Source organism: Excalfactoria chinensis, chromosome 3 (assembly GCF_039878825.1).
Source record: "Excalfactoria chinensis isolate bCotChi1 chromosome 3, bCotChi1.hap2, whole genome shotgun sequence".
NCBI classification, from domain to species: Eukaryota; Metazoa; Chordata; class Aves; order Galliformes; family Phasianidae; genus Excalfactoria; species Excalfactoria chinensis.
In genome coordinates, this window is record NC_092827.1 from 39,579,386 (window position 1) to 39,603,771 (window position 24,386).

Here is a 24,386-nt window from a genome sequence, read left to right on the forward strand (position 1 = left end):
GCACAGGTGCTCTCTCCTCCAGGGTAGGGAAAAGCAAAGGTGCGATATCAGAAAAGCCAGAACAGCAACAGGAAGCATGATTTATTCTGCTTCAGTGGGAGACTAACACAAAAGAATGTATTTTTTATATTGTGTCACAACTAGGCTTCTAACAATATAAACAAAATACACAGCAGCCGTGCCAGCAGTGATCATAAATACATGTTTAGCATTGCAGCTATAATAACTTGCACATCATCATACAGGAACAAATTCTTGTCACAATCTTGTACGCAGAAAAAAAAATGTGCTCTCTAAAATGTTTCACATGAAAATTCAGTGCTCCCATTACCAGAGAGTGTAGTTCTCACAGGACAAATAAGACTGCAGTCTGAAAACTATTTTAATAAATCAAAACTAAATACACCAATGTCTATATTCTCTTTAAAGGCTTATTTTGACTCGGAGTTTTGTAGAGCAGATGCAGTAAACATATGCACACTTACTAGCATCTTTCTCTGCCTCACTTTTCAAGCACAATAGACAGAAAACAAGTAGCACTTGATCACAGTCTCCAGTCCCAGAGAATCCTCAAAGCTCCTTCTAATCCCTACTTCTGCTAATAAATATAATATGTAGAATAACCGAGTGGAAAGCCCAAACCTCAAAAGAAGCAGTGGATATAATTTAAGCACAGCTCTGTTCCCAGTTCTACTCTAGTGTTTCCTGGGACAAGCACAGAAGTCCTTTTGACTCTCTTATCATCCACTTTCTCTCAGTCTTATCCCCTCATTTCAGATCACAAGCAGTATAACACGGTGATTTTTTGCACTGCCAAACCCACTTTAGGAACATTAAACCAATGAAATCACTTCCAGATATTTGCCCTTATATATCAATCAGTAAATCAAATAGTTGTGCTTTCACATTCTTTCATTTCTGCGCACCTAGACCTCTTAAAACCCTCCCTTCTCACAGGGAAGAGAGACGAAGAAGACCCTCCCTTCTCACCTGTTTTGAAGCTCACAGGGAAATTTCTTCTGACCAAAATCACATACAAGCATTCAGCTGTTTCCTGTGAATTGGAAAGCCCACATTGTGAGAAGCAGAGAAGCATATACCTGTTTCATGCTCTTATATGTTTCTATCAGAATTTCTGATCCATGCTGATTAAGAATTTAAAATACCAAATCAGGAGAATGCAACTCTTACTCTGCATGTCAGTAATTTCTCCTTTCTCCTTCCCATTTTTAACAAGTAATTGGAAGGGCGTTTAGAATTTATTCAACTGCATGTCTTAATTGTTCCAATATTACTTTCACAACTCACTTCTATTCGGTATACATTTTACTTTTACAATGCTGTCTTTTAAGAACTTTTACTCTCATAATATGACTGAAATCAAGTAGGAAAATGTACCGGTCTTCTATGTTATCTTGCACTGTCAGCACTTCAAATATTAAGCATTTATTCACTCCTGTATTTCTGATTGTTCACTCCAATCTACTTAGTCTTTCTCTTTTTTTCTTGGCATCCAGGGAGTTAGGGCTACAGGCTTCTCAAGTCAGTTCAGATGGTTATCTGCAATTTCTCTTTGTAGTGCTCTTCGAGGTCAAATCCATTACAGTGTGTGCTCAGACTGACTTTCCACTCTTAACTCTACCAGCTGTACTGTGTCACACTCAGCAGTTCCTCTCAGAAGCTGTTATCCATAGATACAGCAGATGTAAAACTTGATACAGAAGAAAAATTTGCTTCCTGCCTGCTCCTCGTCTCAACAATTCTTGTGGAAAGAAGGACATTTGTCACAAAAAAAGATAAATGTCATACTGCATACTAATTAGTACCACTATATCCAAAATAATACGCACCCATAAAAATTACATTCATGTAGTAAAGTCAGAAAGCCCGATCACATCGGTCATCCCAAGAAGCATAGGGATTATGATTTCTTATCATACCATACCATGTCAGCAGGAAAATAAACGTACATCAACAAACAGATCTGCTTCAAATTTTGCAGCTGATTTATATTGGAAATTACAGAACCAAAGTAATGTTATTTTCTTATGCCCTGCACTCTTGGGTAAAATAGTACATGTAAGGTGTTTAAAATCCAGGAACAGATTTAAAACACCTCATAGGCTTTCCAATGCTGAAGCAGTCTGCCCCAGATACCCACAATTCATGCTCTCATGCTCTGGTAGGAGATTAATACATAAGCCTTTTACACCTGCAGCTGTTTTGTTTTCTTTTTCCACAGTTTTCAAAGAATGGTTTGGGTAGTTCTTTTTTTTTTTTTTTTCTTTTTTTTTCCTCCTAATCTAATTAAGATGGAGATTATTATAGTCATTAGGACAAAGATATCAATGCAAAAGGACTGAAGAAATATCAGTTCTCCAAATTAAGATAATGCTCTGAATCTGGATGATTTTTTCAGGTTCCACTGCATACTAGTGACTAGGAAGGTCCCTTCCCAGCTTCTATGCTTTAGAGATGGAGCCAGACCTTGTACACAGAGAGCAAAAACAAACTAATCCTCAGTTAAATTATTCCAATTTCATTTGTCACACAAAAATACAAAAGCAGAAGTGGAGAAGGAAAAGTAAGGCTGATTGACTCTACACTAAGCAGGGTATCTTCCCCATGACTGTGACATCTGTATTTTTTGAAACAGGACTAGCTGCCTTTACCATTCACTTTAAGGGAAAGGTTTTGAATGATTAGTGTCCAGTTATAGACAACAAAAATGGGACTAGGGCTGCTTATCTAAAGACATTGTGTCTGTCCCTGCCCCTCTAGTCAATGTTACGGTCATCACCCACAAGGAGTACAAATTTCAATACCCTGTCAGCATTCATCAGTTTCTTCTTCCACGGCCTGGTAATCCCCTTGGTCTTAAGATGGAGGATCCCTATCATTAGTTCAACAGACACCTTACTGGCAGTACAGATAGATGGAAAAAGGGAGAGTTAAGGTTTACAGATAAGCTTACCTTTATCTTTTTCAGTCATTTCACACTGCAAGCTTATCATTCACAGCTGAGGTGGTCAGATGTGCCTCAGTTGGGCATGCTAGGAGCTTCTATACTAACTCTGCAGCTACTTCACTAAAAGTCAGCAGAAGCACCTCAGAGCATTTTGTAATAAAATAAACAGAGCGAGAAATGCCTCTAAATGTTAGAAAAGCAGAAAGTAAAATATGTGGCCATATCACCACACAACAATAAAATTCTTCTCTTAATTGTTCAGAAAAGTGCCTTTGATTTTCAGTAAAAGGTGCTTTGTACCTCATAGGTATAGTACAGTAACTTGATTATTATCGTGTAATGTGGCATTTGCTAAGATAATGACTTTTTTTGGTGAACGGCTAAGTCAATAAGCACATAAAATCCTTATATTTTGTCAATGTCTGTGTTATTGCTGCCCTTGGGCTGAAGTAATTATACCTCTTTCCTTTTCAGAAAACTTATCCAGTGTTTTCTTTCTCTTTATTAGCATTGTTCTACTCGTATTTAATTACTCAAGGCTCAGTGAGCCTGCTTCCTATTGTTTGTGCTCCTGTTCTATGAAATGAGCTGCAATAGACTTGCTGATGTGCTTGGTCAGAAAAATAGTATCAGCTAAAACTATCGGAAAGAATAAGTAAAAACAAACAAACAAAACAAAACATTTTTTTTTTCTTTTTTGAAAATTTGTACAGAGATTCAGAGATTATTAGGCAAAAATACTCACTTCACCAGCACAACACTCAAGTGTAAAAAAAAAAAAAATCTTTAAAGCAAGAAGATACTTAGTTCACTCTGAAAGTAATGCCTTCTATTGATTCCCATGGAAACTACAACAGATACAAAGAGCACAACAGCACTGTTTGATGGAGAAAATTCTCAACAAAACATTTTTCAGCACAATCACCACAATTAGCTGTGCATTTTTGCTAGCAGTCAACCCTGCATGATACACTCTTTTGATACCAAAAGAAATGACCCACTGTTTCACAACTGCTTTGTCAGCATCATTTCTAGGAAGATTTTGCCCACACAGACCATCTTTCATTTACCAGATGGAAGTCAGAATGTGCCAAATCTGCGCTATACAGTGGGTGTGGTTGGACAGTCCAGCCAACATTGGCAGTGTGCTCTGAAATGGTCTTCAAACTGGTGCTGAGCCTGGCATTATCGTGTTGCAAGAGAAAGGTTCTCTTCTTCTCTGCTCTGACTTGGAAATTTGAGCCTTTCAGAGTAATGATGTAGCAATCAGAGCTGAACGTTTGTCTGGGTTCCAGGAAATCCAGAAGGATCACATTTACTATCCCAAACAACAATGCACATTGAGGGCTGTATCTCGAACCTTTTCTCCAATGGGCAATTCACATGTCAACACTCCATGGACTGTTGTTTGAAGCTGGCTCGCAGTCATGATACCATGTCTTGTCACTGATAATGATGCAATCCAGGAAACTGTCAGCCTCATATTGGTACAATAGATCCCAATCAGCTGTTCCTCTGTGAGTATTTGTGGGACCCACTAACTTTGTAGTATTCTGATGTTGCCACCATTGTTTCCAGTATTCAGCTCCATACATAAATCCCAGGTCATAATCCACTGATTTGAGCAGATGAGCTGATCAAAACACTCATTTCATTGTGTGACAGCTGTGCATGGCTACCATCAACATCAGTGCTGCCCCACTGAAATGCACCGCCCATTGCCTCATTGTGCCAACATCCTTTGTTTCGTCTCTATAAACATTCAGCAATGACTGTCAGTGGGTGCCATTTTTTTATCATGGAGGATTTCAGTTTCATACCATACATGCTTCCATGTCAGACATCAGTTTGTCAGACTGCACCTCTGCTTCCATTTGTTGCATGGCCAGAAACTGTAATGGAATATTGTTGGGAAGGTTCAGCCTCTACTGCCATGCCACCAACATCTGCCTCTGACGTTGTGGACCAAAATAATAAAATAGAACACATTACTTTTGCAAAAGTGCTTGTGTGTTTCCTGATCCCCAGTAAGATTAGCTCACTTTTCTGTCTCTGTCACTTGTTCAGATGTTAGCAAGAGGTCTAAAGGAGGAGAGAGGATGAGTGGAAATTCCTCTGAATTACACCAGAAGATTAATATACAAAGGGCAGGACCTGGGAAATTGGGACATTTTTTTGCTTTGAAATATACTGTTAATATGGCCCTAAATAAACCATTGGGTTCTTGAGCCTCAGTTTTTCACACTGATAAATGGGACTAGTATTACTAACTTTCTCCCATTCTAACTTTCTCTACTTCGATTTTACATTTTTCAGACACTGTGTTCTCATACTGTGTAGAGGCCACAATTCCAGACTCCATGAATGATTTTTATACCTCAAATAAAAAAATGTATTTATTCAGCTCATAAAAGGAAATCCCAATTGAGCAAACTCATGACCCATATGTATATAACTGAAGTCAATGGGGTCACTTAAAGATACGGATATTTTTAAAGGCACTGCTGATTCAGGGCCTTAACCTCTCAGAATAACATTGATTCATAGCTTGGGGTAGTGGTTATTTTGCTCTTTCTTTCAGTGCATGCTTATTTATAAAGATTTTCCTTTCTGAGCAGACCTTATGGCCTTCACAGTTCTGGGTTTCTGCTCAGTAATCCCAACAGTTTATAAAGATTTCTAAATATCTAATTAAAAACTTTTACATCTGGCAATTGAATTCATCAAGGGATTGAAAAGGAAGGAACACAAATCTTTTCACTGGCAACTTAATGGCTTGAAATACAGCTGCAACATTTGGAAGAATCTGCTGGAGTATCATTTATGAATCCCAGTTCCAATGTGTAGATTGATTCATTCCCTTCTTTTGCTTTCAGATTATTTCAGAGTAATAACAAAGGAGAGAGGAAAGGCTTTAGTATAGCATAGTATGGCATAGTAGGGATGACAGTGGGACACATCTTTGAATGGAGCACCCCAGGATAACTCAAGCTCAAAGTAATCCAAATTTTCAGCTCTGCTCTTTTTTTGCTGTGGGTTTTTGATAGTTTTGCAGATCAAACTCAATATACTTGATGAAAGTTTGTGACGTTCATATAAAAGGATCTCGTTGGTCATATTAAAGCAGGTAAAGAAAAGACCAAGAGTAAAAAATATAAAACATGCAGCACTATAGGGAGGGAGAAGAATTCCTATTTGGGGATCAAAGTCAGAAATGGATGGCGGGAACCCAGAACCACACACACATGGGCTGTTTTCAGATACATGTGCATCATTCATGTGAAAAAGCACATTGTGGTTATATTTTTCAACCTGATGCAGTCTACATGTTTATCTTGTTTCTAACCACATTGGCCTCAGGAGGTGATCTGAAAACCCTGAACCATCAAAGGCAGGATCCCTGTGGGCTTGGTCTAGAGACCAGGAACAGTGAGCTGTAGGGTCCTATGTTTGTGAACAAGAAAGGGGGCTGGCAACAGGAGCTAGGAGCATAATAAAATGAGAGAGTACTGTGGCCTCTTCAGACATAGCAGCTGGAAACCCAACTCATGAACCCAAGGTTCCTGTGTTTTCTCTGAAAAATATCTGTGTGGGTGCTCTGTATACTGCCAGCACCCACAATGCTCAAATTCCATGGGTAAGCTAAGGACCTGAGTTTCCATTAGTCTCAAGCTGGTATTTATTGTGAGCGTAAATATCCTCTTCTAAAACAATGCTCGTTCACCTGCTTTCAAAGACTGCCAGACTGGCACACCAGAGAGATGAGAGATGCTGCTTGCCTCTCCAAATGCAGCTCACACCATCTGGGAGCAGAGCAATGGCTTTCAGCCTAGTGGACCAGCAGGTTCATAAAGCAGCCCGGGAGGATGACAAGGCATTTCTACCCTCAGGAGCAACTGAATTTTCCTGGGCAGCTTTGAATGTTCTTCTGCTGCTTTATAATGCACCTGTCAAGAGGTTTAATTGATGTTATGTTTTCTGAGCACACTTGTATTGACTTTTCTGATAACCTTTACCTAACAAATCATGCATGAAAACTCACCGAACAGATGCTAAACTTTTTTCCTAATAGCCATTCTGTCCAATTTCTTATACACCACACACAGATGCTTATTACATATTTAGCAAAAGTCTTTATAGCTGCAAAGCAGATTTTAATAAATCCCTGGTGTCAGCATGAAACACAAGTAAAAAAGATCAGGTATGAGTCTGTGAGTGCCCTATAGAACATGATAACCATGGCTTAGCAGGCTGTGATGTATCAGTTTGAGGCATCCATTTGTGTGCACACCTTCCACATGAGCATAGATAAGATGAGGAGGAGATCAGCACAGGGATAATAAGAGCTGCTCAGTAGGCACACAGCAGCTTGTTAAGCTGCCAAAGCATGATTTTGTGTCTGAGCCAGACTGAATAACACATCCTGGGTTAATATCCGGAGATTTTCTATATGGAAGTAGGGTGACATAGTCAGGCTACTAAACACTGGTCAGTATCTCTATGTGACTTCGTATCTATTCTTTTTATTACATATGTTTGTAGGTGTTGTATCTGCAGTGATGGTTTTCCGTATTAGACATATAGTGATGCTTGTCATGGCAGACAACAGTCTGTCTGAAGAGATGACAGGAGGCAGATGCAGCAAGTAGAACTGCCTCACCAAGCTTCCACCAGTTACAAACAGTTACTTAGGCAAGCTGGTTAATAATCAGTGCCAGGTACAAAAAGAGGACATTTTCAGACATGTCTTAGGCACTTCTTTTACATAAGGTGAATGCCTCACTGTCAGTGGTCATTTGATCCCTCCCTCTCAACAAAATCATAAAGCAAGGACATCACACCTATCTAGCCAAAGGATGTATGAGGCACATACATATCATCACTATCTGAGCTACATGCCAGTACCAGACCTGAGCCTAGACCCTTGTGAAGCTGCAGGCCCTGCCTCTGGCCCTGGCACTGCTAGCAAGCAGACAGCTGCACTGAGTGGCAGAGGCCGGAGATCCTCCAGCTGCATTCAGTCCCAAAGCATGGCCCCAAGAGCTCCCACATGCCTGCAGCTCTCAGTAGAGGAGCCCCTGTGAAGCAGAATAATTCATTACATGGAGCAAGCCCGGAGCTCAGATGCATTGCGCTAACTGCTATTAGCCACGGATCAGTGGCTGAAAACAAGAGTTTATTTTGAGGAAAAGGAAGAAGCATAAGTGACTGCAACATTACCTACAATTAATTATCAGGATAGTCAGTTACAAACCATTTCAAGCCATCTTTTGTTTCTAACATCACTGTTAAAGCCACCTTCTGGCTGACTGCACTGGAACCTCCTGGAGCATCACACTGCTTCATTCAGTGCTTTGTGGGCTCACGTTCAGAGAGCCATTCGGCCTGCAAACTTGCTGGATTATCTGTAAACAAAGAAAGAAGACGGTTATTGCATGAAGCCCATGGAATGCACCTGCATGCTAATGAGTTAAATGTCACGGCAGAAATGTAAGACCAACGCTCTGCACTACCCTTTAGACAGAATCCCATTTACTTCTATAACATTTCAAACAGAAAATTACAGTGTAATTTCTTGTGTCAATACATAATTTATTCCATAATAAATAACTAAATGCATATTTATTGCACTCCTACTTAATCCATCTGTTGTGCTCTTCCCAGGTTCTCCCTGCCTGAGATGCATTGTTCAGGCTGGTTAAAATGCTTTCTGTCTGAGGCTGCTCTACACTAAAGCTCTGTAGCAATAAAGGTATTCAGACTAAGACACAGCTACTGTTCCCCTCCAAATGCCCCCAGCTTATTTATTTTGCTATTTTTACTTTAACTTAAACTTCAGGGTGTTCTAGTACCAATAAAGAAGAATGTGAAGAAAGCATCCACTGTAAAGCAAATAGGTTTTCTTTTATTGTTATTAAATCTGCTTTGCAACCACAATAAAAATCAACTATGCCAGTAAAGTCAGGGCTAAGGATGCATTCAAAATTTGGTATTCCCTATGCAGTTAGAAATCATAGAGACACGTAGGAAATGCATCATTATAAACTGAACTATGGGTTGCAGCACACAGCAATACAGCATATTTGCAAGCTGATTTTAGACTTCTGCAATGCAGATCCAAAGGACTTGAAGAGAAACTTCCATTTTCTGCTATGGTTTGGAGCTGATTCACATTAGCAGTGATCAAGAAGTGTTGTCAGATGGTTATTTGACTATCAATATAAAATAAGAAGGATTTACTTTAGTTAGACTTTATTTATTTTCACCAATCCTACTTTGTGACTAATGAGCACCTACAGCACAAAATAACTTCTTGCATATGATAGAAACCAGTAACAACAACTAAGTTTCTATTAGTTCTTAAAGTACTACAAAGGAAATTACTCTGATTCTCTAGTTCCATTTATGCATAGTCTCAGACAATATCAGCTGTGTCTTCAGTTGTATCTCAGGAAATGCCATGGATGTATTACAGAGCCTCTGAGTTGACACCTGTCCCACTAAGGCCACACAGACCCTTGGGAGGGCAGATCAGTGAAGGGAACCACCTCATCTCCAATTCAGCTTTGTGCTTATGCCACCAAACTATTCTTAAAACACAAAAGTAAACGTAAATTCTTACCATAATTATGCAGCTGAATTTCTGATATTGGCACTGTTGAAAATCACCTTTAGAATTAGGCCTTGCCAATGACAAAATACGGTAACATGGTGCCTATGCCCCACCCTTGCCTGGCAGCTATTTCCTGATGTGGTTTCAGGAAGGCACATCCAAGCCAGACCTCATGCAGAACATTATGGCAGAACCATCAGGGGACCTGAGCAGGTTCTGTTCTCTGCTCTCTGAACACATTATGTCCTCCCCAGCTCAACATCTGCCTTCCAAGACCACACCAAACCCGTCTCATTACACAGAAGTGCAGATTTACCAAAGAGCTGAAGGGTCTTATTCTCATCTCGCCTCTTCTTTTTGTACACAGGAAAGCAGAGCAGAGACTGGGTAGGGTGCACACCATCTCTATATCAGCACCACTGCCTGTCCTCATTCTCAAGTCATATTTCCAAAAAGAAGGTTGCTCCCAGTGCAGTGAAAGGAGGAAATTGTTCATGGAAGCAAAGCTGCAAGCTTGTTCATGCAATGAAGCTCCAAGGGCACGGACTTCCTCCCCATGAGCAGCAGACACTGACAGGACAATTATAATGCAAACTCCAGTTTGTACATTCACAGTGAAGGCTTTTAAGACTGAATATAATTGAACCACCATGCTGACAACTCAAAGCTGCTCAAAGTCTGTTGTGCTGACACACATACAAGGACTCCTCCAGGTCCAGCACTCTCAGCACGCAAGTGCTGAAGCAACAAAGTGCTTCAACACCCAGCATGAGATGTTGGTTTCTAATTCTTCTCTTTAGAGAATTCCCCAAAGGTGGCCCAGGACCATCTATTCTTTGGAACATCAGCAATACACACATTTTGCCTGTAAAGAATGAAGCCATTACTGAACACAGAACAAGAAAGCAATCTCACATACATAGCCCAAAAGAAGGAAAGCCTATTTTTACCAGTTAGATACAAATCTCAAATACAGTAGATTTATATACTCACTGAAAATGCTGACACTGGCTTTGATATGTAATAGCTGTGCAGATGGAGCAGTCTCTTTGGTGGTTTTTACCACTCCTCTGGAAAATGGGCCATGGCTTTCTCTGGGTTGAGTTTGCTGGCGGGGAGCCCTCATCCATCTCCTTCTGCACACCACGGGGCTGGCAGCAGGCTCAGGAGGCACACAGATACGGCAGCATGCCCACAACAAGAAGTCCAGCTGTTCGGTGCACTACCTAAACTAATCCCTGCTGCCAGAGCCCAGCAAGTAGCTGAGAATCTGTTATAAGGGAGCTGAGAATCTCTGTTATTATAAAAACATTATCTGAGGAAGAGTACTGAATGTTGTGCAGGACTGTGGTTCTAGATAGCTCCTGTACTCCTGCTCCCTCACTGCCTAAAAGGGCAGCCTAATTAATTGACTTTATTAAATCTCTTTCTGGGTGCAGAGTTCTGATGCATTGGCTAATAAAACCCGAAGTGAAGCTTGCACTTACAGAAAATGACAGTATCAGGAAAAGGCAGGGTGCTTTATGCTACGTGTCGCAGCTCATAACAGAGCACAGCGGTTGACATCTTTATTAGTTTCTAACATGGTATGTGAGCGTGTATGTGCACATGTGTGAGCATGTCCCTATATCACAAGGAAGAAAAAGAAGGATTGAAAAACTTCTGTAAAATAAAAACAATTTTATAATGTTACTTATGGACAAAAGTGATTAAAAAAAAAAAAAAAAAAAAAAAGTCTTCAACAGAATTCTACTTTTATGCTGTTTTTCTGAGATTCTTTTAAAAAACTCATATTTGAAAACGTTTGGTTTAAAGTTTCAGTGGATTCTGGTGATATAATGAGGTCAAGCTGCAATCTGCAAATCTGCAGAGGAGTATATTATAAAAGAACTAATGAGAACTAATTTCAAACATTTCCTGTAGAGCATAAGTAGGAGAATACAACATCTTCAAATGCAAAAATAAAATGATCAGCAAAGACCTTACTCGTTTAATACCCACACTGCTTTTTAAAACAAGTCAGAAATCCATCTCACAGTGTTAATGACCTCTCGATGTCCACTTAAATCAATGAGCCAGTAGCAATTTTTCAGGAGAGAAAAAAAAAAACAAAAAAAACCTTATTTTGATCGTATCCTTCTGTTGTTCATTATGGTGAATTAAGCGTAAGAGAGAAAATTCTGAAAATTGAACCAGTGTGACTACTTAAAGATGAGCATACACAGAACTGTTCAGTGGGGCCAAAGCAAAGTGGAAAATTCACTCCAGGTAGTACACTTGGCTGTGTCATCTGCTCTCCTCCTACTTGAGCCTGCTACCCTGCAAAATTCTTCTCTGCATACATATCCCATTCTGAATTATCATACTAAGGACCTTGGTATCAACCTTCACTGATTCCCATAAGAGCAAATTCTTTACTTTTCAAAGGTTTTTCCTGCTCTTTTATTAATCTATTTGTTTCTGCAAGTGAAATACTGCAAGCCTAAACTAAAACTACACCTGCTTCAGTATACACTGTGCAAGCATCTTCTAACAGCTCTGCAGATTTATTTCCATATTGACCTAATTACCATTTCTTTTATTTAACTTCTCAGTGTCCGTAAGCCAAGATAAACTGAACTAAATACCATGAAGCAGCCATGATATTTCAGCCAAGACCAGCAAACTCATTTAAACATTGACCTGAAGTAGTCATGAGCCTCAGATCTGGGAACAGAAAGATTAAGGAATTTACACTCTGCTTTTTTTTAAAGGATGGGAATTTACTTAACAAAAAGCACTTCAAGAATTAAATAAAACAGTCTTGAAAACTAAAGTGTTCTGATAAAATAGCATTCTTATTCGTATTCTGTTCCCAGAAATGCAGTAGCTCTGAAACTGAATGTTTTAATAGCAACCCAAGATATTTTTTCCCACTTTCTTTCTGGAACTTTTTTAAAGGCTTTAGATTTAATCTGTGAATTATTTTAAAAGAGAATTGAGGCAATTGATGCAAATATCAGAGACGGCAGGGTTTTTCAGGTTCTTCTTTATTAGATGCTGTCTTACAGCAACACCTAGTGGTACGCTGCCACTGCACCCTTCAGCTTGCACTGGAAGAGTTAAGATGATAATTAACTATGACAGGTTTACACACACATACACAGCGTGGGAGGCATTACTCCAGCTGGTCTGGGAACTACTTACACACCTTTATGGTGTATTCATTATATTCTGTGTAATCTTTAGAAAAACGAAGTTAGGCACTCATACTGATAAGGAGAAACATTGAGTACCTTGCCTTGCTTTTTTTGAATCTGTAGCTGCATTTAAGACCCTGCTTTTTAGTCTGTTTATCAAATATATATGTGCATATATATATATACATATATCCTCTATAGAAATTTCAGCATTCAGAAAAGAAAAGGATACATGGACACATTTTCCTGATGCAGTTTTTTTATTTGTGTGGTTAGGAACTATTTGCACAAGACTGAACACTCTGCCTCAGGCAGTTAATTCTTACTCTTCTCTGTAGTCTCCTTGATTTCAATAGGAATCCATTCTGTTCAATTGATTTCACATGAAATCAATTTCAATTATGTGCCTGAGGAGTTGGGTTTGTACCTTAGACTATCATGGCAAAATTGCTTTTATCTCTTTGCATTGCTTTTCTAACATTCTCAGCACAAGATCTACCCTGTAAGTTAGTTATACAAGTTTGATTTATACTCTCTGAAGAAGAAAAGAAAAAGAAAATTGTTATGAGTTTGGACACATTCAGGCACTACCTAGGTATTAAAATTGAGGAGAATATTATTAAAAGGCAATTGTAACATCTCAAGAATAATTTAAAATGATGATCACTCTTAAAATGTCATAAAAATATTTTTAATGTCTTAAAAGCAGCGTGTGCATAGAAGAGTTCTTGTGACTACATTTTTACAGCCAGTGAAACCAGGAAAATGATGGGAGGGCATCAGGTGATATCATGGCTAAAACCCTGAAGTTTTATAACTCTAATCTGAGGTGTTAAACTATTTTAGCAGCTCCCTCTCATGTGCTGGAAGATTTTTTTATTTTTTTTCTCTTTATTCCGGTTTAACAGTTTTCTACAGTATTTAGTTCATTCAAACTATAGAAATCGAGTAGGACTGAAAAATGAGAGTTTCTCTTCCTCATCCAATCTACAAACTAAAACAAGCCACAGAAGACTAAAAGCTAATTATTTCAAAGTCTTCAGGAGACTGTAAGCATAAGCACATAAACACATTCAGTTCACTAGCTACAATGAATGCTTTCTGAGTAACAAATCATTTCAAAATACAAAATGTTTTAATTTTAAAATGTCACTAGACTATTTAAAATAATTTTATTTCATTAATAAAAGGCATTAGAAGATGCATTTTCTGCAATTAAATGGAACTTCAACTTAATAAAATTTCCATCTCCATCAAAAGCGGTTTGACACACAGAATAATAATAGTATCAGACAATAAACAAGAAATGTCATTTGACATTTTAATGACACAATGAGATGCTGAGGAGTAGCTTTGTGTAGGTTTAAATTGCAGTTTACATTTGTTTGAAAATCAGCATGTCTCCACACATAACAACAAACAAGAATCAAATATTTCTGAAGAAAATAGTTCGAAAGTATAGCAACAGTGCAAGATGAAAACCAGTAATTATTTCAATCAAGATTTATTACCTCATATTAGAAATTGCAGTTTAGATTACTTGACGTATTAATTGTTGCCTACAATAATATTACATACACAATCTTTGAGTAATAGTACTGAATCTTGCTTGCTTTTCATGTTTCCCTAGCTCAAATTGAGCCCAACAGCTAAATTCTTACTAACGTGGCCATGTGTTTGTCCTGATCTGAGTGACTCATGACAAGCATCATGCCAGTCCAATGGTGAGGAAACACTGGATATTGTCTAATGAGGACAAAATAATAATAGTGTCATACAAGAGTTACATAAACCCTCAAAATAAAGAGATGGCTGCAGAGGTGCTTCTCCACCACAGGATGCCAACTGAGCTCTGCAACCACAGGCAACATGATAGAGGAAGAAACGTTGAGCTCCTCTGTTTCACTGGCTAGCCCAGCCCTGATGGGCACTCCTCAAGAACAAAGACACACATTTACTTTGTAAATATATTAGTACATATACATGAGCAACATCTTTAAACTGCAATATCAGTAGAGCATATTATTAAAACCAGTCCATTACAAACACTAAGCTTGGGGTCTTCCACATAATTCTGGCATGCTACAAGATCTTCATGAAATCTTGGGAACAGATGACCCATTCCACTCTATGCACGTATTTGAGCACAGTTACAAAGACAGAAAATATCTCTGCCATGTGTTGAAAGAGGATATTCATACTATCTAGCTTCAGCCATCTAATTTAAACAATTATTCTCTCTATGACCTTGCAATGGGCAACATAGAGAGAAACAGTTGTGGGTTTTTTTGTTGTTTTTTTTTTCCCCCAGAGGTGACTCAGACCACGTAAATCAGAGCTCTCTGGAGAATCTGACAATAGGAAGAGTCTGGATAATAGGCTGATCATATCCGCTTCCAAAGACTGGATGACGTGAACACTTCCTTAAATCTTTTCAGATTGATTCAGCTGCTCATTATGAGCCTATTGTACATGAACAATTTAAAGTGTAAAACTTGCTTTGGTTTGAAACATTTCCCATTCCTCCTTTCTGGACAAAAAAAGAAAAAAGGAAAAAAAGAAGTATGATTTACTTCATGTATTTAAATAGGCTTCTTTGTAATCCAAAGGCAGCTGAAAGGATTCTGCTGAATCCAAATACTTTCTCAAGCATGTAAAGCTACATCGTAAAGGTGAATGTTACAGGAATTAATGGAAGTATAAAAACAGAATTTTATAACAGAAACTGATCCAAAACCTCCTGATGACCTCTCTGTAAAGCATTAGGTCGAAGCCCTGTTCAGATATAACTATTTAAACACAGGCTGAGTCTAAGTATCTTTGGGAGTTGAATTATTGAGTCTGACAAATTTATAGGAAATTATAAGCATATGGATAAAGATAAGCTGAGAATATGTAACTACTAAAAGCTAAGGGCATTCAAAAGTTTTTGTGTTAAGTATTATGTTACAGTCCCTTCACCTTTACCAATAACCTTCTTATGGGGAGGAAAAAAAAAAAAAAAAAAAAAAAAAAAAACACCTGTAAATTAATCATCTGCAATGTTCAATACCTGAAATAAATTTGTTAAACTGCAATACTAACATTATAATTTCAGGATTGCATCTTTCTTCCCAAAATCATTGTCATTAGCTTATTTTCTATCCTTCTTACAGTCTATAGCACAAGAAAGAGATATAAAAAAAAATTATGTTGCCACTTAGACCCTGTGGAAGAAGAATTAATTTTTCCTCTGTCTTATACTGTATCACAAAGTTTAATGGTCTGAGAATACTGCTGTCCAAGTTTGAAGATTCAGCAATAGGCGTGCTTTGTCCGTTTCCCAGTTGAATAAATAAATTGCAAAAACAGTATATTATTGATTTTAAGAAAATTCTGATGATCCTCAAAAAAACTTTAAACTGAAACCAGGAGTGAGATCTTTTTAGGAATTTTGTTATATATTTACTGATTATAATCACATAGAAAAGTATTCTTGGAGATCTACTATGTTCATTAATACCCATTTCTGGCAGGTGTTGAATTACTCCTGATGAGTACTAGCTTCCCATTACACTATGAAAAGGTATAATATAGGAAACACTGCATTTTAATTATATGTGTTACCTGTTAATATTTATTCTTTTTCATAAAATTCCAGTAAAACTGTAAATTCAAAACAAGCAAACAAAAATAAAAATGGAGTAAACTGTGACAAGACTGAATATCTCATGTGACTTTGGTTGCAAGCTACTGTAAAATCAGCTAATCTGAATTTCAATCATACATTAAATAAAAGGTAGTCGAAATTTTAATTGATTGAAAGGCTACCAAGGAGGGGGAAAAAAAAGTCTGAATTTCATAGATGAATTTCATAGATGAAATTTCAGATGATGCAATTTCTGATGAGAAAAATGTTTACAAACTGAAAGTCATGCAGAACTCGTCGTACAGAATGTGCAGTACTCTACATTCACCAATGTGAAATAAAATATTCTCACTGGAAAAACATGGAAAATATATAAACTTTCCAAACTAAAGTGATCACTCTTTTGAAAGGGATTTTTGCTTTATTTATGCTCTGCAGAAATACAAGGGAAGTCACTACCTGTAACTCCCATGATATCTTTCTCAAAATATTTAAGTCTAGAGAACACAGACATCAAGACAGGTATTTTTCTCTTGTGAAATATTACCTTTGCCAGTTGGAAGGACAGAAATAGAGGAGGAATGAGGATGGGTCACTTGACGCTAGCCCATAAAAACAGAGAAAACAAGGGTAAGAAGCCATCCAAAAATACCAAAACCAAGTAGTAAATCACAGGTGCTCGTTGGAGTGAGGAGAGGAAGATCAGAGGAAAGGATCTCAGACATTTTGCTCCAGCCCAAAACTGGAAATTTACAGGATTGTTTATTTCCTGTCTATATCAAATACCAGAACATCTCAATTCAAAATTATTTCAAATAATGTTCAAAACTTTTAGGACAGATTTGCCAAATGCACAGATCTTCACAAGGAAGATCTACAGAGGGCATGAATTTCACTACTTTTCATATACGTAGAAGAAGTTCACAACCAGCCATAACATTTGGCCAACTACATGTGGAAACAAAATGTGCAGTCCCTCAGAATACTGTTTAATAAACAGGGTGCTCTCTGTAAACAACTTGAGATGTTCTGAAAGTGTGCAATTTTCATAAAAACCAGATTTTCTTTCCTTGATGAGTGAACAAATCTACACACATTAAATATAAATGTTTTGATATCTCATTATACACCACCCCACTCAAAAAAAACTATACTTGAAACTTAAACAGTCACTGTAAAATCAGGATTCTTAATGAAGCAAAACTTTACTCACCACTTTATCGAGAGTATCGAAAGGGATAAATATGGAAAAAATAACCCAGTTACATCCTTTGTAAAAATATGATAAGTTGTTTCACCAAGAAGAGATTTCTGTATTAATGACAGACAGTTGATGAAACGCTCGTGCACTAGACAGGGTTATAAATTTATGTCACCATCAGATGCTATTCTTTGAAAAAATCTAATAAAAAAAATATATATTTCCAGTCATCCAATTGGAAATAATTATTGATCACATGTTCTCACACAAACCTGCTCACCATATAAAAATCTAATCATTATGTCCAGTAGCATACATAGTCATATGATAGTACTTACACTTTTGTGTGTATATGTATACACAAATGGGGGAGGCAGAGGGAGAAGGAAGAGAAAGATGAAGAGAGCCTAGAGCATAAATATACCATTATTAAAAAGATATTTTATTATTTGACTTGATTTGGTTATGTATGTTTAGCAATCTCATACAGATTACTACTCTGCACTTTCAGAAATCCCAGTAAAGTGACACTGAGCAGACCTGAAAGGCATCTACTCAGTTCATACTGTCATGCTAGTGCTTTATAAAACGTTGAGTTTCAGCAGCTCCTGAACTGAAAAGATTGATTTGCTTGTCATGTTGAGTAGAATCTAAAAGAAGTTTAAGGAACAATTGACCCTGAGCAGAACTGCAGCTAAGTCTTCTGTGCATCAAACAGAAGGCAGTTCAAGATTTCCAAGATAACTCAAATTGTCTCAATCATGAAAAACAGCTACATAGCTCACTGTGGACTGAAAGGTTCACGAGGATTTTCATAATTAAGAGAAGAGTTTCTTTAAAAGCTGCATTTGCAGAAATACAGTTAAATTTCCACTTGATTGGCATTAAAAAATACATTGTTTTGTTTTTATATTATTTTTATTATTATTGTCACATTTAAATATGGTTCTTCAGACTTATACCACACCATGATTCTTGCTGAATGAAAGAAAAGGAAAATCAGATCAGTGCTGGCTTCTCATAGTGGGTGTGCAACCTTGCCAGCCTTTGTCATTCAAAGTCACATATCTCATGTTGCAACACTTACGGAGATGGGAGCAGGGGGTCCCTGAGGGATATATTTACAGACTATGATACACAAACTGATAGGCCCAATGAAATTTTCTTTTTACACATGGAGAGAAAAACACTCTTGAAACTACCTGTATTGCCTATATACTTGAAACTCCAGCTCCTGATGATTTTAGACCAGGCAGACAATCAGTAACAAAAAAAAAAAAAAAAAAAAAAAAAAAAAAAAAAAAAAAGATTATTATTCACTTACTGATTCTCAAAAGAAAATGGTTGTTTGGATTGGATGGATCACTGAAATAAAGCAAGCTGAGGTGTTCTGCCTGAACTATAAAAGGCAGTTGTTTCTGCAGGCGTGGCTCCACTGCACATGGGTTTCCAAAGACCACAAAATGCCTGTCTCAGGTAGTAACAGACATCGCAGTAGCCCATCATGGAGTGCCTGAGACACTTTAACTGTTCATTAAGTCCATTAAAATCAGGAGGTGAGGTGACGGTTATACGAACTCAGCTCCAGTGTAAATAGAACATGCAAGTCACATGCCTCTATTTTCAGATCATTATTTCAAATTTGGCTAATGAAGAACGAGTGCTTTTACATCAGTGCATTCCAAGGTTGAGCTGTTTTATAGTGTGCAAACCCAATCACCTCAACTGGCTGCATTCCCACAGGCAAGACGAAAAGATAGCCATTAAATTGCTGTACAAAGTGATAGTGTGACCGCTGGCAATGTTCAAGTTAAGGTTGTGTCAGCAATAGCCTTTCCATTACAAACCCCCATTTTTCAGGGGGTATTATGCCTTGAGATAAAATCCACTCGTAATTCTTCATTCAATGCCTCCACTCGATGGTGAAGTTTTTGCATCCATCATGTTGCTTTTTTTTCCTCACTAATTCACTTGCAGCACTAAGCAAAAATATTGGAAAAGAGATGCTGGTGAAGAACTGCAGCAAGAAGAACAAGCAGGGCTTCTTCCATTTTCAGGTGCTGAAAAGAGAAGGCAAGCAAGGCCTCAAACATCCTGCTGGCAATGCTTCCTTTTGTGCCTGAAGCTGGCTAGCATATATTTAATTATTCTAAGGTAAAAACACAGCAAAGTTACCTTCTGGATTGCTTTCTCTGTATTTTTATTCAGGCTAGCTGAAATACTGAGTACCCCAAGGTAAAACACAGCTTTTGTGGTAACAAAGGCAAACCCTGTCAAGGATTCCAACCCTGACAACAGTTAAGAAGAGTTTTATTACAGAAGATCCATTAATAGCCCAATGTCAAGAGCTACACATGCAAAAAAACATAGTTGTCCTTAAGAGTGAATGGCTTCCCCCTGTGTCCAATGCCAGAGACATCCCTGGGCCCTCAGCATGCAGAGCAGCTGCCTGTAGAAGAAAGCTGCTGGTTCTGGGTCCCTCCTGCAACAGCACAGTTTTCTATCCTTACTTCAGTTCAGATGATCTGTTATCTAGTCTGAGCCAGCACTGTAGCATCCTTAGACAGTTGTTAATTAGAAATCAGTGATGGAGATGGAAACTAAAATGTCTTCTGTATAACAACACACAAAGTGAAAATCACTCTTAGTGCTGATCAGAGGAGAGAAAATCTCTGTCTCTCCCATTAGCTGCTGCTGTGTATCCATGTAGTTAGCCCAGCTGCAGCAGTACCCTTCAAGATTTGCAACACCTCAAAGCCCGCAGGACCACATCTGATCACAAGCACAGGTTTCCCTTATCCTCTTGCACCTACAGCCACATTGATCAAGCTTATCATGCCCCATGACAGTGCCCTGTCAATGCTGGGGCACTGAGGTGAGGGCACAGTGAGTGCACACTATCCCAGACACATTCCAGGTTGGAGGCTGACAACACAGAGCCAGTGTCTGAAGCCCTGGCCCTTTCAGTATTTTGTGGTTTGTGTATCCAAGCCTACTCATCGGTGTTGCAAGAACTACCAGTGTATTTTCTGTATGCGCTTTTTCAATCAGAAAATGTCATCAGAGAACAACATTTCCTGTAAGTGATATTTTAAATTTGACAATACTGGTGTGGTTTTATTTGCTCCAGGTGAAAATGACTTCAATATAAACAATTCAATTCTGTTTTGAAGCTGAAGCTTGATATCTATACACAGGTTTATAGTGCCAAGTCCTACCACTGTGCATATTCTAGCACAGGCCTTGGCTTCTCATGTTAAAACCTTTTCAATTTCTATAAATAAATATGTCTGAAGCACAGACTCAGAATTCTAGCCTGATGAGTGCAAAAAATTTATTCAAAGAGAAACAACTCCAGTAGACAAGAAAGAGGTTGAGTCTGTAGCCGAGAGGTTTGCACTGAGAATGAATTGAAAAGAAGAAAGCAGAGCCCAAACAGATCTGTTCAATGGTTTTCTGTGCTGAACTCTGACTGCAGAGTTAGCATGCCCAGCAAAGAGAGAGACCCTCAAGCCTCTTATAAATTAACAACTTGAGCTATGCAGCATTTATTCCTGTGTGCTGCATATATAGCCCTTTTCTTAAATCCTCCTGTGCTATAGCTGCACGCTTTGCCATTCAGAAAGATGCTGCGTAATGCTGCTTTCCATTTTAATTATTTCAATTATTTTAGGGTGGTATCAGCAACATTCAAGACACGTTTAGATGAGGCTTCTCGTGAGCAGCACAGAGTATTTAATGGGAACTCCATCAACACGGTAAACAAATACCCTGACCTTGAAAATTTCCAAAGCCAATGGATACAAGTCTGAAAACAAATATTTATGTAGATGAAAATTTACTGCACTTGGTTTTACCAGTCTGAGTTACCCACATTTCAGTTTCCCTAAATATGCTCAGAATCTGTGCTTTGTGACAGAAAGGAGAGTGGTGGATATTGTTGCCATGGAAACAATAACATCTTTCTTCTGCTCCAAAAATGCTGTCTATTAGAGAACAGTGAGTGAAAAAAAAAAAAAAAAAAAAAAAAAATAACATACGTATATAATTAATTTCACTGCCTGGCATGTTTTTCTGAATCCAAGAGATCGTTTCTGATAAGGTTTTCAGAAACAGGGATGCTTAACAACAGTGGAAATCTTTACAGGCAATGGGGTGCACCGTTGCTAATATAATGAAGTGAAGGTACTTCTCTCCTTGCTATCCTCACGCTTCAACAGGAATATTATTTCCTCACTTGCTATTGTATTGGATAGGACATTCAGATAGGAGCTAGATCTGCATTTTGTATTTGGGGTTTTACAGCTATTGCCTCTTGATGTATTGCTGTTAACCAGCCAAATAAAAATGAGAGAGATTTTTTATGAGCAGACTGTTTGTTAAAATGCAGGTGATCGCTGCTTATTCCCAAAAAGCTTTGCCAGGCTTGTTCTCTCTCAGACTGTACTCCTTCCATTGTTCTACACATAGATGGCCGCAGATTTTAATCTTAGCAGAAAAAAACCTAAAATTCTTGAAAATGCTGTGAGTTCTGGCATTCAACAAAATTAATGCTTTGCCATCAGACCCGACACATCTGCATTCCCCTTCATATATGTCTACGTGCAAAAAGCAACATATACATAGTCTCTAATTGAATGCCAATCTGGTCAGCTCAATTTTTGTGCAGGAGAAAAATGTTTTGTTGTGTTGTTGTTTTTTTATCCAACAGATATTTATATTTTTATGAGACACGTTGGTTTGGCCTCGCATCAGCAATGCTGCTGTTGGAGATGCATACAGGAATACTCAAATATCTTCCTCTGTTTCATTTCCAGTTTTCGAATTAGAAGATAATTTGTGCTCCTCTTGTGTTTCAAGAGTACATCATAGGTAATTATGAGATTTCTTATTAGCTTTTTGTTGATTTGAGCTTATTTGGTTCGTTATTTGTGATTCTGCAACGCATGCAGCATCATCTCTTTGATTTTTTTTTCCTAATTAACTGAAGAGCCTGATGATCTACTTTCAAATAGTTTTTAAGTACCCTCAATTATTTTTTGTTTTTGGGAATTGACTTAGATTGAAACACGTCTCAATTAATTGCAAGAGATAATACCACAAAATGGTATGAATTAACAAATATTAATGCATACTTAACATCTATTCCAGATAATATTTATACACATCCACAGAGGATGCTGCTACAGGCTGAAATTAGAAGGCAGAAACAATGCAGCATATCCAAAGTCTGTATTTCTCTAGCAAACTCTAAGCAGGATGAGGAAAATATTCCTTTCAGACTAACTTCAATATCTGCTATGATAAGAGAAGCTTCTAAATTACCATTTGACAACAGCGGTTGTGCTCTTAGCTAGTATCACCCATTTAACATCCAGGGTGAATAATTTATCCAAAAGCTTTAATTACTGTATCCAACTTGGGGGGGGAAATATATATATATATATATATGTATGCATATATATATATATATACACACACACACATAGAGAGAGAAAAAAAAAATGGCCTTATTTTTTTTATTTCTCCTGTTTGTCATTTAAATTACATATATTTTCAGCTTTACCAAGTCATGTGAAGCAACAGCAACTCATGTTCTGGGCACACCATAAATCTTTACAGGAAAAAAAGAAATGCGTTTAGAAAGCCTTTAGAGCTGTTAGAACATTAAAGTGGTGCTATTTTTCAGTGTCTTCTAGCCTTGAAGCTACCTCATAGTATCAAAAATTCAGCTGTAAACGCATCTAATAAATAAATAAATAAATGAGGAGGAGAGAAGGATAGAAATCCAGGCTTGACCTTAGAAGGTTTTAAAACCTACTCAGAATATTGTTCCTTCATCAATGATTGAAGTCACTCCCTTTCAAAATGTATGAAGCTCTCATTTTTATCTGGATGTCTGTTACCACAGCAGAACTCCAACAAACACCAAACAAAAAAAGGTGATAATTAGGATTCAGACAACCAAGACCAGTCCAAATGCGAACTTTTCCCCAACTCCTTGGGAAGGGTTGGTATCCTGAAGGGATACCTGGGGATCAGGGGCCCAGATTATCCAAAATAACAAGTCATAGCAGATGCTCAGCTGTCATCAACACATCAGGTAGCCATCCCTCTGGGAAGACAAGTGCTCAGAGAACTGGACACTTTTAGCAAAATTGACAAGAACATACTCAAACACCAACGTGCCCAATACATATTTGTTTTGATAATATACATTCTGCATCTTTTGCAGGTCTCTCATTTTCTTCTTTGCATGTGTCTTCCTTGCTTTGTCTGAAACCAGAACAGGGCAAAAAAATGTCATGGGACTGGAATAATGTGAATATATTTATGTGTGTGTATATTAGTTGTATATATCTGTATATATCATCATGCTATTTTTATATGTTCTTTTGACTGCATACTTTCAACTCTTTCATTACTGATTGAAGATATTCCAGAGGTTTTTAGAATGTACCTTCACAAATAGCAGAGATAAGGAGTGGAACATACCATTTGGAATCTGCCCAAATTAAATCAACTCCATCTGTATTCCAAACATTGGGGCTAGTTAGAAAGATATGAGTGAACTGAGGAGCAAACATGCTGTTCTGCTGAGAAAGCGGAAGGCTAAAGAGGGAAGTCCTGAGAGCTTAGGGTCTATGGATCATCCCAGATGAGTGAAGGAAAAGGTACTGCATTGTGTACTTTAGAGTTTGCATGGGCCTGTTATGGAAAGCACATTGCAACAGCTGGATCTCACATCCCAGCATGGGATCCTTGGCTGTTCCCAGACTCTGAAAAGGTGCATCACC

At 37.9% G+C, this 24,386-nt stretch overlaps 1 long non-coding RNA gene across 1 annotated transcript in view; it reads right to left on the reverse strand.

Annotated features, from left to right (window-relative positions):
- Positions 1-988: 988 nt before the first annotated feature.
- Positions 989-24,386, reverse strand: part of LOC140250385 (uncharacterized) — a 35,272-nt gene continuing 11,874 nt past the window's right edge. Inside the window, exons 3-4 of the long non-coding RNA XR_011903157.1 lie at positions 8,223-8,373; positions 989-1,054 (exon numbers count right to left, since the gene is read on the reverse strand). This is a non-coding gene — a long non-coding RNA (uncharacterized lncRNA). The remainder of the gene's footprint in view (positions 1,055-8,222; positions 8,374-24,386) is intronic.